This window comes from Bufo gargarizans, chromosome 1, assembly GCF_014858855.1.
Source record: "Bufo gargarizans isolate SCDJY-AF-19 chromosome 1, ASM1485885v1, whole genome shotgun sequence".
NCBI lineage: Eukaryota > Metazoa > Chordata > Amphibia > Anura > Bufonidae > Bufo > Bufo gargarizans.
This window is the reverse complement of record NC_058080.1, coordinates 276,190,576-276,205,128: the sequence shown is the minus strand read 5'-3', so window position 1 is coordinate 276,205,128 and position 14,553 is coordinate 276,190,576.

Here is a 14,553-nt window from a genome sequence, read left to right as displayed (position 1 = left end):
CAACGACATGTGTCACGCGACAATAAGTGTCACGACACATAGGGCACAATTACACTGCGACATTGATGTCGCACAACAATTTTTTTAATGATAGTCTATAGTGTTGCACTGCGACATGCAACATGCTGCGACTGTGATGCAACAGTCGCAGAAAAATCCATCTTACTGTCACAGTCGCAGTGCAACACCATAGCCTATCATTATAAAAATTGTTGCGCAACATTGGTGTGACAAAATTTTGTGCGACACATGTCGTTGTGTAGCCCTAGCCTTAAAGGGGCAGGGCGCTGTGGAGGTCACTGTTAAGGGGCAGGGGCCACGATTAAAGGGGCAGCTGCTGTGGAGCTCACTGTTAAAGGGGCGGGCACTGTGGAGATCATTGTTAAAGGGGTGTTGTGGATGCTACTGTTAGGAGGCAGGCCGCTGTGGAGGTCACTGTTAAAGGGGCGGGCATTGTGGAGGTCACTGTTAAGGGGACAGGGGCCACTATTAAAGGGGCAGCTGCTGGGGAGGTCACTGTTAAGTCAGCAGGGTACCGTGAGGTCACTGTTAAGGGAGCAGGGTACTGTGGAGGTCACTAATAAGGGAACGGGGTATTGTGGCAGTCACTGTTAAAGGGACGGGTGCTTTGGAGGTCTCTGTTAAGGGGACAGGGAACAGTAGAGGTCACAGATAAGGGTACGGTCCCCTATTGAGGTCAGTGTTAAGGGGTGGGGTGCTGTATAGGTCACTGTTAAGGGGGCGAGCCCCGGAGGAGGTCAATGTCAAGGGAGTGGGGTACTGTCGATATCTTTTAACGACACACAGAAACATTAAATGAAATAGATGAAATATACTCGTGTGAAGCTGGGTCCTTCTGCTAGTCTCTTATATATATAAAAATGAGTTTCTGTCTGTCTAAACGTCTGCCACGATTAACGGGGCAGCTGCTGTGGTCACTGTTAAAGGAACGGACACTGTGGGGGTCAATGTTAAAGGGGCGTTCACTGTGGATGTTACTGTTAAGGGGGCAGGCCGATGTGGAGGTCACTTATAAAGGGGTGGACACTGTGGAGGTCACTGTTAAGGGGGCAGGGACCACTATTAAAGGGGCAACTGCTGTGGATGTCTCTGTTAAGACAGCAGGGTACTGTGAGGTCACTGTTAAGGTAGCAGGAAACTTTGGAGGTCCCTGTTAAGGGAACGGGGTACTGTCGCGGTCACTGTTAAAGGGACGGGTGCTGTGGAGGTCTCTGTTAAGGGAGCAGGGAACAGTGGAGATCACAGATAAGGGGACAGTCCCGTATGGAGGTCAGTGTTAGAGGGCGAGCCCCTGAGGAGGTCACTGTCAAGGGAGTGGGGTGGCTGCTGCGAAAGGTCAAAGTTAAGGAAGTGGGCTGCTTTGGAGGTCCCATTTTAAGGTGGCGGGGCACTGTAGGGGAGGTCAGTGTTAAGGGTTGGGGGACTGTGGAGTTTACTGCTAACAAGGCGGGGTGCTGTAGAGGTCACTGTTATGGGGGATACTGTCGATATATTTTAACGACACACACAAACATTAAATGAAATAGATCAAATATGCCCGAGCGAAGCCGGGTCCTTCTGCTAAGATTATATATAATTGACTTTAAGATGTCTTACCTAAGATGTCACTATAGTAAGAATCCCATTGACCCCACAGAGAGAAAAATATATAGTCTTGCACCAGATATGAGATGATATTGGATATCCGTTCTGAGAAATTCATTCTGTCAGTCAGTTCTGACAAGAACGCTGGGGTGTATGATGGAATGGATGGCAGTTTTCCACAATGTCTTTCCGCTGCTGAGGCAGGTGTGAACCTCAATGAATAAATGAATGGTATGTCCAGTGTCACTGCTATGAGGTCTCCACACATGGTGACTGGGTCTGATATCATTATGTGGTATTGGTTTGACTTCAGCTTTGTCATTAAGTCTTGGTTTTTAAGTACAGAATTACAGTTTTCCTTAATCATCAGATTGACTTCACTCACCAAATTGCTGAAACGTTCATAGAACTGAAAAAAGGTCATGTTTGGCTTTTCATACATCCAGAGCTTAACAAAGTCATCAATTATTGCTAGCATCTCAGTCTTCCCATAAGAGACGTTATAAATCTCATACTTTTCTGAGTGGGACTTATCATTTGCATTAATGTAAGCTGCTCCTGTTGATATCAATACTGTCACACTATGGTTTCTCTTTATTAGCTCATCAATTATAGTTTTGATGTTTAACCAGTGACTGCCTTCTGTTGGCCAGATCAAAATGTTTCCACAGAGTACCGTTCCAGAAAGAAACATGTGGGCGATCAGCAATTTTGCTGCTTTAGTCATCTTTCATTTAGTACTAGATAAGACTTTATTAAGGCTCCTGTACTATTCAGTTAAAGCCACTTGATCAGACGCCTCACAGAGAAGGTGATCTTCAGCCAAGATAACAAGCTGAGATGTTGTAAATTTCACCAATTTGTAAATCTATAAAATATGATAGAGAGAGATTAGATAGATAGATAGATAGATAGATAGATAGATAGATAGATAGATAGATAGGAGATAGGTGATAGATAGATAGATAGATAGATAGATAGATAGATAGATACTGTAAATATGAGATATATGAGATAGATATATAGATATGAGATAGATAGATAGATAGATAGATAGATAGATAGATAGATAGATAGATAGATAGATACTGTAGATATGAGATAGATAGATATGAGATAGATATATAGATATGAGATAGATAGATATGAGGTAGATAGATAGATAGATAGATAGATAGATATAAGATAGATAGGAGATAGATAGATAGATAGACAGATTTATTTTACTTACCTGAAATGTCTTCCTCCTTACATGCAAATGGCAAATCTGCTGTTTGAGTTTCAGACACCTGTGAAATCCCTATTATATCTCCATTGTACTGAGTGGATTACTGCACACAATAGGATTTATAGTTCTGATAGGTCAGGATATTTCATAAATTACATTTAATGAGCTACAGGAGTCCATAGAGTCTGATCAGATTACCAGTATATATTTCATCTTATCTGCTCTTATATGTTTCCCTTGTCATGACATATGGCTATACTCCACCCTGTGGGCTGATAGGATAGGTGGAATTTTTAGCTGAAACTTGAACATTATACCACATTCCAAATTATTATGCATATTATATTTTCCTCAGATTTTCCTAAATGGTCGATGCAAGTGACAGTATAATTTTCAAGTCATTACCCCTTAGAGTATAAATCTAATTTTATTAAGCAAACCTGCCAATGATAACAGTATTTTTTTTCATGAATTAAAAAACTTAAAATTATTATGCACAGCAGAGTTTCAAATCATAGTAAAATAGTTTATAAGGCCGAAAAAAGACATCTGTCCATCCAGTTCAGCCTGTTATCCTGCAAGTTGATCCAGAGGAAGGAAAAAAAAACTGTGAGGTAGAAGCCAATTTTCCTCACTTTAGGGGAAAAAATTCCTTCCCGACTCCAATCAGGCAATCGGAATAACTCCCTGGATCAACGACCCCTCTCTAGTAGCTATAGCCTGTAATATTATTACACTCCAGAAATACATCCAGGCCCCTCTTGAATTCCTTTATTGTACTCACCATCACCACCTCCTCAGGCAGAGAGTTCCATAGTCTCACTGCTCTTACCGTAAAGAATCCTCTTCTATGTTTGTGTACAAACCTTCTTTCCTCCAGACGCAGAGTCACAGTCACAGTCCTGGGGATAAATAGATGATGGGAGAGATCTCTGTACTGACCCTGATATATTTATACATATTAATTAGATCTCCCCTCAGTATCTTTCAGGGTACTGTAGTCCACCCATTCCAGTTATTACTTTAGTTGCCCTCCTCTGGACCCTCTCCAGCTATGCTATGTCTGCCTTGTTCACGGGAGCCCAGAACTGTACATAGTACTCCATGTGTAGTCTGACTAGTGATTTGTAAAGTGGTAGGACTATGTGCTCATCACGGGCATACCCTTTTGATGCAACTGTAGTGTCCCACTAGGTAAATGTGGGCACTACACAAGGGTCAATTTGGCCACGTTGTTCCCCACTTTTTGTGGAACAGGGTCATTGTATGTTATATGATGTTTTTATGTGTATTTTTCCTGTTGTCTCCTGTAACAGGCCTGTTAGGGGTAGTTCCTCCTCCTAGACAGTAGAGGGAGCTAGGGAACCCCCTGGTATATATTGTCAGGTCCAGTTCAGGAGAAGTTAGTGTGTGGTTAGGATCCAGTGTTCACTTTAGCTAGGCAGCAGCTGAAGTGCAGCTTCTAACATGCAGCTAGACAGTCCAGGGTACTAGCTCGCATCCAGGGGAAGAGTTTGCCTCCTGAGAAACCAAGTTCCCTTACAAGTACAGTGCAGAGCCAAGTTTATTCCAGCCAAACAGAGAGCTGATGGGCAGAAGTATATTCTACAGCAAGGAGACATATACCAGAGGAAGGTTTCCCTACCCAAGGATAAAGCCAGCAATAGGGCATACGGGCCTTGGAGAAAGCCAGACAGGAGCTGAGGAGAAATACAGCCTGATCTGTAAGTGTTATTCCCTCTGAGTATCTTGCAAGGACTTTGCCTGCCGTTTATATAAAGCCTGCCTGTTACAACCTTTTACATGTGGAACTGACTAAAGACTGTAAATAGTTGAACTGTTCAGTAAAAGGAAGTTCTGGTTCACTGCAACTTGTGTTCCTCAATTATTACTACAATAAATCGGTGTGCCACCGTTACCGGCACTGGCGTCACAAACTTAAAGGGATCTTGTCACCAGCCAATTAAACCTGTAACACCCAGGGCACCTCACCTACCACCCGGCCTGGTCCCTATACATAGAGAGTGCCCCAGAGGATCCATGAGCCAGCCTCTCCATCACTGCTGTACGCCTGCCCAGAGTATATAAAAACTGTGAGTACCAAAAACACCCTCGGTTAGTAACTACCCCTGTGACCCCACCATCGCTCACCCTGCAGGGCTGCTTACTGCACAACCTATTATCTTATTGGCCTTGGCAGCAGCTGCCTGACACTGGTTTTTACAGCTTAGTTTGCTGTTCACTAACATTCCTAGATCCATTTCCATGTCAGTGTTACCCAGTGTTTTACCATTTAGTATGTACAGGTGACTTTCATTATTTCTTCCCATGTGCATAACCTTACATTTGTCAGTGTTAAACCTCATCTGCCACTTATCCGCCCAAGCCTCCAATCTATCCAGATCCATCTGTAGCAATATATTGTCCTCTTCCGTGTTAATTACTTTACACAGTTTAGTGTCATCTGCAAATTTTTTTATTTTACTGTGCAAGCCTTCTACAGGATCATTAATAAATATATTGAATAGAATAGGGCCCAATACTGACCCCTGAGGTACTACACTAGTGACAGTGACCCAATCTGAGCATGTACCATTAAAGGGGTTATCCGAGTAATGGAAAAAAAAAAAATTTGAAAACTCATCAGGACTTACATATACATTAGTTAAGCTTGATTTCTTGAGAAAAAAAAAAAACATACTTACACCTTTGCATAGTTTGGCAAGCGCCCAACGGATTAGGGAGGAAGCTTAGGGACTGGTGGTCCCCCTTCCCAATCCCCCTGGTTGTGTGGGGTCGTCTTGCCCCTATAATGGTGATGGTCAACAAGGGGTTAACACTAAAATTACTCCTTATTGGTGTCATGCTGTTAGGGGTGGGGACGGGGTGGTAACTCCTCCCTCTCAGGAGGTTATATAGATCTTCCCCCAGCCACGGTGCTTCCTCTTGTCCGTGGAAGCCAAGTTTCCTGCCCTCCCTCCCTTATATGGTTATTTCCGGTAATAGGCGTCTGGAGTAAGATTTTATGGTGGAATACTTGTTTATGTTGTTTTTATTTTCTTAAGAGAGTTGCGGCCTAATTCAAGCTATGAAGTCACAGCTGGCGGCATTTGTTACAACAGAGAGTTGGTAATAGCTGTTGGCGTACTTGCCCGCCGGGAGTCTGGCGGTTGGCAGGTCTGGTGACTGTGGAGGCCAGGTCATCTGGTGCAGCACCCCATCACTCTCCTTCATGGTCAAATAGCCCTTACAAAGCCTGGAGGTGTGTTTGGGGTCATTGCCCTGTTGAAAAATAAATGATGGTCCAACTAAACGCAAACCGGATGGAATAGCATGCCGCTGCAAGTTGCTGTGGTAGCCATGCTGGTTCAGTATGCCTTCCATTTTGAATAAATCCCCAACAGTGTCACCAGCAAAGCACCCCCACACCATCACACCTCCTCCTTCATGCTTCACGGTGGGAACCAGGCATGTAGAGTCCATCCGTTCACCTTTTCTGCGTCGCACAAAGACACGGTGGTTGGAACCAAAGATCTCAAATTTGGACTCATCAGACCAAAGCACAGATTTCCACTGGTCTAATGTCCATTCCTTGTGTTCTTTAGCCCAAACAAGTCTCTTCTGCTTGTTGCCTGTCCTTAGCAGTGGTTTCCTAGCAGATATTCTACCATGAAGGCCTGATTCACACAGTCTCCTCTTAACAGTTGTTCTAGAGATGTGTCTGCTGCTAGAACTCTGTGTGGCATTGACCTGGTCTCTAATCTGAGCTGCTGTTAACCTGCGATTTCTGAGGCTGGTGACTCGGATGAACTTATCCTCCGCAGCAGAGGTGACTCTTGGTCTTCCTTTCCTGGGGCTGTGAGCCAGTTTCTTTGTAGCGCTTGATGGTTTTTGTGACTGCACTTGGGGACACTTTCAAAGTTTTCCCAATTTTTCGGACTGACTGACCTTCATTTCTTAAAGTAATGACGGACACTAGTTTTTCTTTACTTAGCTGCTTTTTTCTTGCCATAATACAAATTCTAACAGTCTATTCAGTAGGACTATCAGCTGTGTATCCACCTGACTTCTCCACAACGCAACTGGTGGTCCCAACCCCATTTATAAGGCAAGAAATCCCACTTATTAAACCTGACAGGGCACATCTGTGAAGTGAAGACCATTTCAGGTGACTACCTCTTGAAGCTCAACAAGAGAATACCAAGAGTGTGCAAAGCAGTAATCAAAGCAAAAGGTGGCTACTTTGAAGAACCTAGAATATGACATATTTTCAGTTGTTTCACACTATTTTGTTATGTATATAATTCCACATGTGTTAATTCATAGTTTGATGCCTTTAGTGCGAATCTACAATTTTCATAGTCATGAAAATAAAGAAAACTCTTTGAATGAGAAGGTGTGTCCAGACTTTTGGTCTGTACTGTATACATCACACACGTACACATTATACACTGCAATACATACATCACACCCTGCACTACATACATCACAAGCTGCACCACACACATCACACGCTGCACCACACACATCACACGCTGCACCACACACATCCCAAGCTGCACCACACACACACGCTGCCCCACACGCATCACACGCTGCCCCACACGCATCACACGCTGCCCCACAAGCATCACACGCTGCACCACACACACACACCCTGCCCCAGACACATCACAAGCTGCACCACACAGATCACACACTGCCCCACACACATCACAAGCTGCACCACACACACATCACACACTGCCCCACACACATCACAAGCTGCACCACACACACATCACACACTGCCCCACACACATCACAAGCTGCACCACACACACATCACACGCTGCCCCACACACATCACACGCTGCCCCGCACACATCACACGCTGCCCCACACACATCACACGCTGCCCCACACACATCACACGCTGCCCCACACACATCACACGCTGCCCCACACACATCACACGCTGCCCCACACACATCACACGCTGCCCCACACACATCACACGCATGTATGTGGTGCAGTATGTAGTGAATGCAGACAGGCTATTATAGCCAAGTGGTAAAGTACAGGGAAGATCCGCCATATTGGACTGGTCTTTATCACTTGCTATGATTACCTGCTGTTAAACAAGTAATGGTCCCCTGCATAAATACCCACCTCTTAGGCCCTATTTACACCAGCGCTATTTATTTTTGTTGTTTTTCTCATCTAATGGAGCAGAACAACTAAGATAACAGAAGTGCTGGATCGGGCACGTAAGGCTAGGTTTTTGTCATACGATCAACATACTCAACAGATGTCATACTGTGACATCCATCAACATGGAGTTCCATTGTAAAAAAAAAACAAAAAACTTTTTTTTGAGGACTCTGCAGGATGGGATATGTAGTGTACCACGTTTTTCCATTCTGCAAAGTCAAGCACAACATGTAGGCTAACGTTTTTTGTTTATTTTTATATATAGATGATATATATAGATATATTATGTATATAGAGATATTTATTTACCGATCGATAGCACTATATAATGTACATATATATCTACATATATCATCTATATAAATGTATATAGAGATATAGATCAGCAAATACAGGTCCTTCTCAAAAAATTAGCATATTGTGATAAAGTTCATTATTTTCTGTAATGTACTGATAAACATTAGACTTTCATATATTTTAGATTCATTACACACCAACTGAAGTAGTTCAAGCCTTTTATTGTTTTAATATTGATGATTTTGGCATACAGCTCATGAAAACCCAAATTTCCTATCTCCAAAAATTAGCATATTTCATCCGACCAATAAAAGAAAAGTGTTTTTAATACAAAAAAAGTCAACCTTCAAATAATTATGTTCAGTTATGCACTCAATACTTGGTCGGGAATCCTTTTGCAGAAATGACTGCTTCAATGCGGCGTGGCATGGAGGCAATCAGCCTGTGGCACTGCTGAGGTGTTATGGAGGCCCAGGATGCTTCGATAGCGGCCTTAAGCTCATCCAGAGTGTTGGGTCTTGCGTCTCTCAACTTTCTCTTCCCAATATCCCACAGATTCTCTATGGGGTTCAGGTCAGGAGAGTTGGCAGGCCAATTGAGCACAGTAATACCATGGTCAGTAAACCATTAAACCAGTGGTTTTGGCACTGTGAGCAGGTGCCAGGTCGTGCTGAAAAATGAAATCTTCATCTCCATAAAGCTTTTCAGCAGATGGAAGCATGAAGTGCTCCAAAATCTCCTGATAGCTAGCTGCATTGACCCTGCCCTTGATAAAACACAGTGGACCAACACCAGCAGCTGACATGGCACTCCAGACCATCACTGACTGTGGGTACTTGACACTGGACTTCAGGCATTTTGGCATTTCCCTCTCCCCAGTCTTCCTCCAGACTCTGGCACCTTGATTTCCGAATGACATGCAAAATTTGCTTTCATCCGAAAAAAGTACTTTGGACCACTGAGCAACAGTCCAGTGCTGCTTCTCTGTAGCCCAGGTCAGGCGCTTCTGCCGCTGTTTCTGGTTCAAAAGTGGCTTGACCTGGGGAATGCGGCACCTGTAGCCAATTTCCTGCACACGCCTGTACACGGTGGCTCTGGATGTTTCTACTCCAGACTCAGTCCACTGCTTCCGCAGGTCCCCCAAGGTCTGGAATCGGTCCTTCTCCACAATCTTCCTCAGGGTCCGGTCACCTCTTCTCGTTGTGCAGCGTTTTCTGCCACACTTTTTCCTTCCCACAGACTTTCCACTGAGGTGCCTTGATACAACACTCTGGGAACAGCCTATTCGTTCAGAAATTTCTTTCTGTGTCTTACCCTCTTGCTTGAGGGTGTCAATGATGGCCTTCTGGACAGCAGTCAGGTCGGCAGTCTTACCCATGATTGCGGTTTTGAGTAATGAACCAGGCTGGGAGTTTTTAAAAGCCTCAGGAATCTTTTGCAGGTGTTTAGAGTTAATTAGTTGATTCAGATGATTAGGTTAATAGCTTGTTTAGAGAACCTTTTCATGATATGCTAATTTTTTTAGATAGGAATTTTAGGTTTTCATGAGCTGTATGCCAAAATCATCAATATTAAAACAATAAAAGGCTTGAACTACTTCAGTTGTGTGTAATGAATCTAAAATATATGAAAGTCTAATGTTTATCAGTACATTACAGAAAATAATGAACTTTATCACAATATGCAATTTTTTTTAGAAGGACCTGTATATATCTCCATATACATCAGGGTAATGCTTTTTTCTCAAGGCTGCCAGCACTGGTAAAGATCGCGCATGCGCGATCCCTCACAGGAGCGGCCAGCAGCCAGACATAGAGGGAGGGGGCAGGCACACAAGGCTCTGGCGTTTCGTGTACAGAGCCGGGCCACTCCCTAAGGCAGGGCTTAGTCTGTACACGAAACGTCAGCGACATGCTTGCTTGATGTCGCGGGTCACGTGACCCACATCAGCGGAGAAGAAACAAGCTATTATAGATAAAGAGAGTAATTTACAAAGGAATAGATATGTTATAAAGCAGATTTGCCTATATTTATATAACTCGGACAACCCCTTTAATAACCACCCTCTGTTTTCTATTACTGAGCCAGTTACTTACCCACAGACATTTTCTCCTAGTCCGAGCAGTCTCATTTTATATACTAACCTTTCATGCGGTACAGTGTCAAATGCTTTGGAGAAGCCCAGATATACGACATCCATTGATTCGCCGCTGTCAAGTCTAGAACTTACCTCCTCATAGAAACTCATTAAATTAGTTTGAAATGACCGATCCCTCATGAAGCCATGCTTATATGGCGTTATTTGCTTATTTTCATTGAGGTACTCCAAGATAGCAACTCTTAGAAAACCTTCAAACAGTTTACCCACGACAGATGTTAAACTTACCGGCCTATAGTTTCCCGGGCTCTGTTTTTGGACCCTTTTTGACTATTGGCACCACATTCGTTATGAGCCAATCCTGTGGAACATTCCCTGTCAGTATAGAATCCTTAAATATTAGAAATAAGGGTCTGGCTATGACATTACTTAATTCTCTTAGGGTACAGGGGGTGTATGCCATCTGGTCCTGGCGATTTGTCTATTTTAATCTTTTTAAGATGTCGCTATACGTTCTATTTATCCACATTGTTTTTTTCTTGTTCCTTAACCTTTTAGTCCCATAAGGTATGTACAATTAGATTTTAGGATGCTTTTAAAAATATCCCATTTTGTGGCTGTATTTTTATTTTTGAGGACTTTCTCCCAGTTAGTTAGGCCTATGGCCTCTCTTAGTTGGCTAACTTTTGCTTTTTTGAAGTTTGGTATTTTTATTCCTTCCTGAAGAAACACTCTTTTGAATGACAATTAGAAGGTTATTACTTTATGGTCACTATTTCCCAGGTGTCCCCAATCTGCACATCTGTTGTTCTGTCAAGTCCTGAACCAGTTGGGAAAGGTAATTGTATTTGGTTATTGCCAAGAACCTGTTTCCTTTATGAGATATACAGGTTTCAGTTTCCCAGTCTATATCTGGGTAGTTGAAGTCCCCCATAATGACGACCTCATTATGATATGTCGCCTCGTCTACCTTGTTTAGTAGCAGATTTTCTGTGGACTCTGGTATATTAGGTGGTTTATAATAAACTCCTATTAGAATTTTATTATTGTTTTTGCCTCCATGTATTAAGAGGTTACATTTACTGAAATCAAAAGCTATTTCAATCAAAACCATCTTAACAGGCCAAGTTAGCTCTTAACATAGGGCCCCTGATTTGATATCACCTTCACAATTCTTGCATCCATTGAACTGGTGAGTTTTTAACCACCTCAGCCCCCCTAGCTTAAACCCCCTTAATGACCAGACCACTTTTTGCAATTCTGCACTACACTACTTTCACGGTCTATTGCTCGGTCATACAACTTACCACCCAAATGAATTGTACCTCCTTTTCTTCTCACTAATAGAGCTTTCATTTGGTGGTATTTCATTGCTGCTGACATTTTTTCTTTTTTTGATATAAATCAAAATTGACCGAAATTTTAGACAAAAAAATGTCATTTTTCACTTTCTGTTGAAACATTTTTCAAATAAAACTACATTTCTTTATAAATTTTTCTCTAAATATATTTTTCTACATGTCTTTGATAAAAAAAAATGCAATAAGTATATATTTATTGGTTTGGGTAAAAGTTATAGCGTTTACAAACTATGGTGCAAAAAAATTAATTTACGCACTTTGACTTTCACTGTCATGTTTCCTGAGGTTCTACAATGCCCAGATAGGGGAAACACCCCACAAATGACCCCATTTCGGAAAGTAGACACCCTAAGGTATTCTCTGATGGGCATAGTGAGTTCATGGAAGTTTTTATTTTTTGGCACAAGTTAGTGGAAATTTAATTTTTTTTTTTTTCTTACAAAGTCTCATATTCCACTAACTTGTGACAAAAAAATTAAATTTTACATGTACTCACCATACCCATCATGGAATACCTTGGGGTGTCTTCTTTCCAAAATGAGGTCACATGTGGGGTATTTATACTGCCCTTGCATTTTAGGGGCCCTAAAGCGTGAGAAGTAGTTTAGAATCCAAATGCTTAAGAAATGCCCTGTGAAATCCTAAAAGTACTCATTGGAATTTGGGCCCCTTTGCGCACCTAGGCTGCAAAAAAGTGTCACACGTGTGGTATCGCCGTACTCAGAAGAAGTAGGGCAATGTGCTTTGGGCTGTATTTGTACATATACCCATGCTGGGTGAGATAAATATCTCTGTAAAAGACAACTTTTCCAATTTTTTATATACAAAGTTGTCATTTTACAAAGATATTTCTCTCTCCCAGCATGGGTATATGTAAAAATACACCTCAAAACACATTGCCCTACTTCTCCTCAGTACGATGATACCACATGTGTGACACTTTTTTGTAGCCTAGGTGCACAAAGGGGCCCAAATTCCAATGAGTATCTTTAGGATTTCACAGGGCATTTTTTACGCATTTGGATTCCAAACTACTTCTCGCTCTTTAGGGCCCCTAAAATGCCGGGGCAGTATAAATACCCCACAAGTGACCCCATTTTGGAAAGAAGACACCCCAAGGTATTCCGTGAGGGGCATGGCGAGTTCCTAGAATATATTTTTTTTGGGCACAAGTTAGCGGAAAATTATTTATTTATTTATTTATTTATTATTCCTTACAAAGTCTCATATTCCACTAACTTGTGACAAAAAATAAAATTTTACATGAACTCGCCATGCCCCTCACGAAATACCTTGGGGTGTCTTCTTTCCAAAATGGGGTCACTTGTGGGGTATTTATACTGCCCTGGCATTTTAGAGGACCTAAAGCGTTAGAAGTAGTTTGGAATCCAAATGCGTAAAAAATGCCCTGTGAAATCGTAAAGGTACTTATTGGAATTTGGGCCCCTTTGCGCACTTAGGCTGCAAAAAAGTGTCACACATGTGGTATCGCCGTACTCAGAAGTAGTAGGGAAATATGTTTTGGGGTGTATTTTTACATATACCCATGCTGGGTGAGATATATATCTCTGTAAAAGACAACTTTTCCCTTTTTTTAATACAAATTTGTCATTTGACAGATATTTCTCTCACCCAGCATGGGTATATGTAAAAAGACACCCAAAAACACATTGCCCTACTTCTCCTGAGTACGGCGATACCACACGTGTGACACTTTTTTACAGCCTAGGTGCGCAAAGGGGCCCACATTCCAATGAGTACCTTTTAGGAGGGCATTTTTAGACATTTGGATTCCAGACTTCTTCTCACGCTTTAGGGCCCCTAAAATGCCAGGGCAGTATAAATACCCTACATGTGACCCCATTTTGGAAAGAAGACACCCCAAGGTATTCCATGAAGGGCATGGCACAAGTTAGCGGAAATTATTTTTATTTTATTTTTTCTCACAGTCTCCCTTTCCGCTAACTTGGGACAAAAAGTTCAATCTTTCATGGACTCAATATGCCCCTCAGCGAATACCTTGGGATGTCTTCTTACCAAAATGGGGTCATTTGTGGGGTGTTTGTACTGCCCTGGCATTTGAGGGTCTCCACAATCATTACATGTATGGCCAGCATTAGGAGTTTCTGCTATTCTCCTTATATTGAGCATACGGGTAATGAGATATTTTTTTTTTCCGTTCAGCCTCTGGGCTGAAAGAAGAAATGAACGGCACAGATTTCTTAATTTGCATCGATCAATGTGGATGAAAAAATCTCTGCCAAAAAATTTGCAAAAAAAAAAGGAGGGGAAAGGCGTCTGCCAGGACATAGGAGCTCCGCCCAACATCCAAACCCTCTCAGCCCGTATGCCCTGGCAAACCCGAATTCTCCATTCACATCAATCGATGTGGATGAATAAATCATTGCCGGAATTTTATTTTATTTTTTTAATATACAAAGTGTTTGCCAAAGCATATGAACACCGCCCCTCAGCTCATAAGCCTCGGCAAACGTATCTTTTTTACTGCAGAGGAGAAATCTCGTCTTGCAGCGCAGCACTGATGTGCAGAATGCACATCAGTGCTGCAGCTGGTTGATCAGTTGGTCCACCTAGAAGGTAAAAAAAAAAAAACAGGCCACAACGCAATACATTTATTAACATTAACTTTATATAACATTTGAAACAGAACATTAACTTTTATAAGCTTTATTGAACTTTTGGAACATTAACTTTTTTGCTTACCTGTGATTTTTTTTTTTTTACCTTTATAGGACAAACCTCTCCTTCCC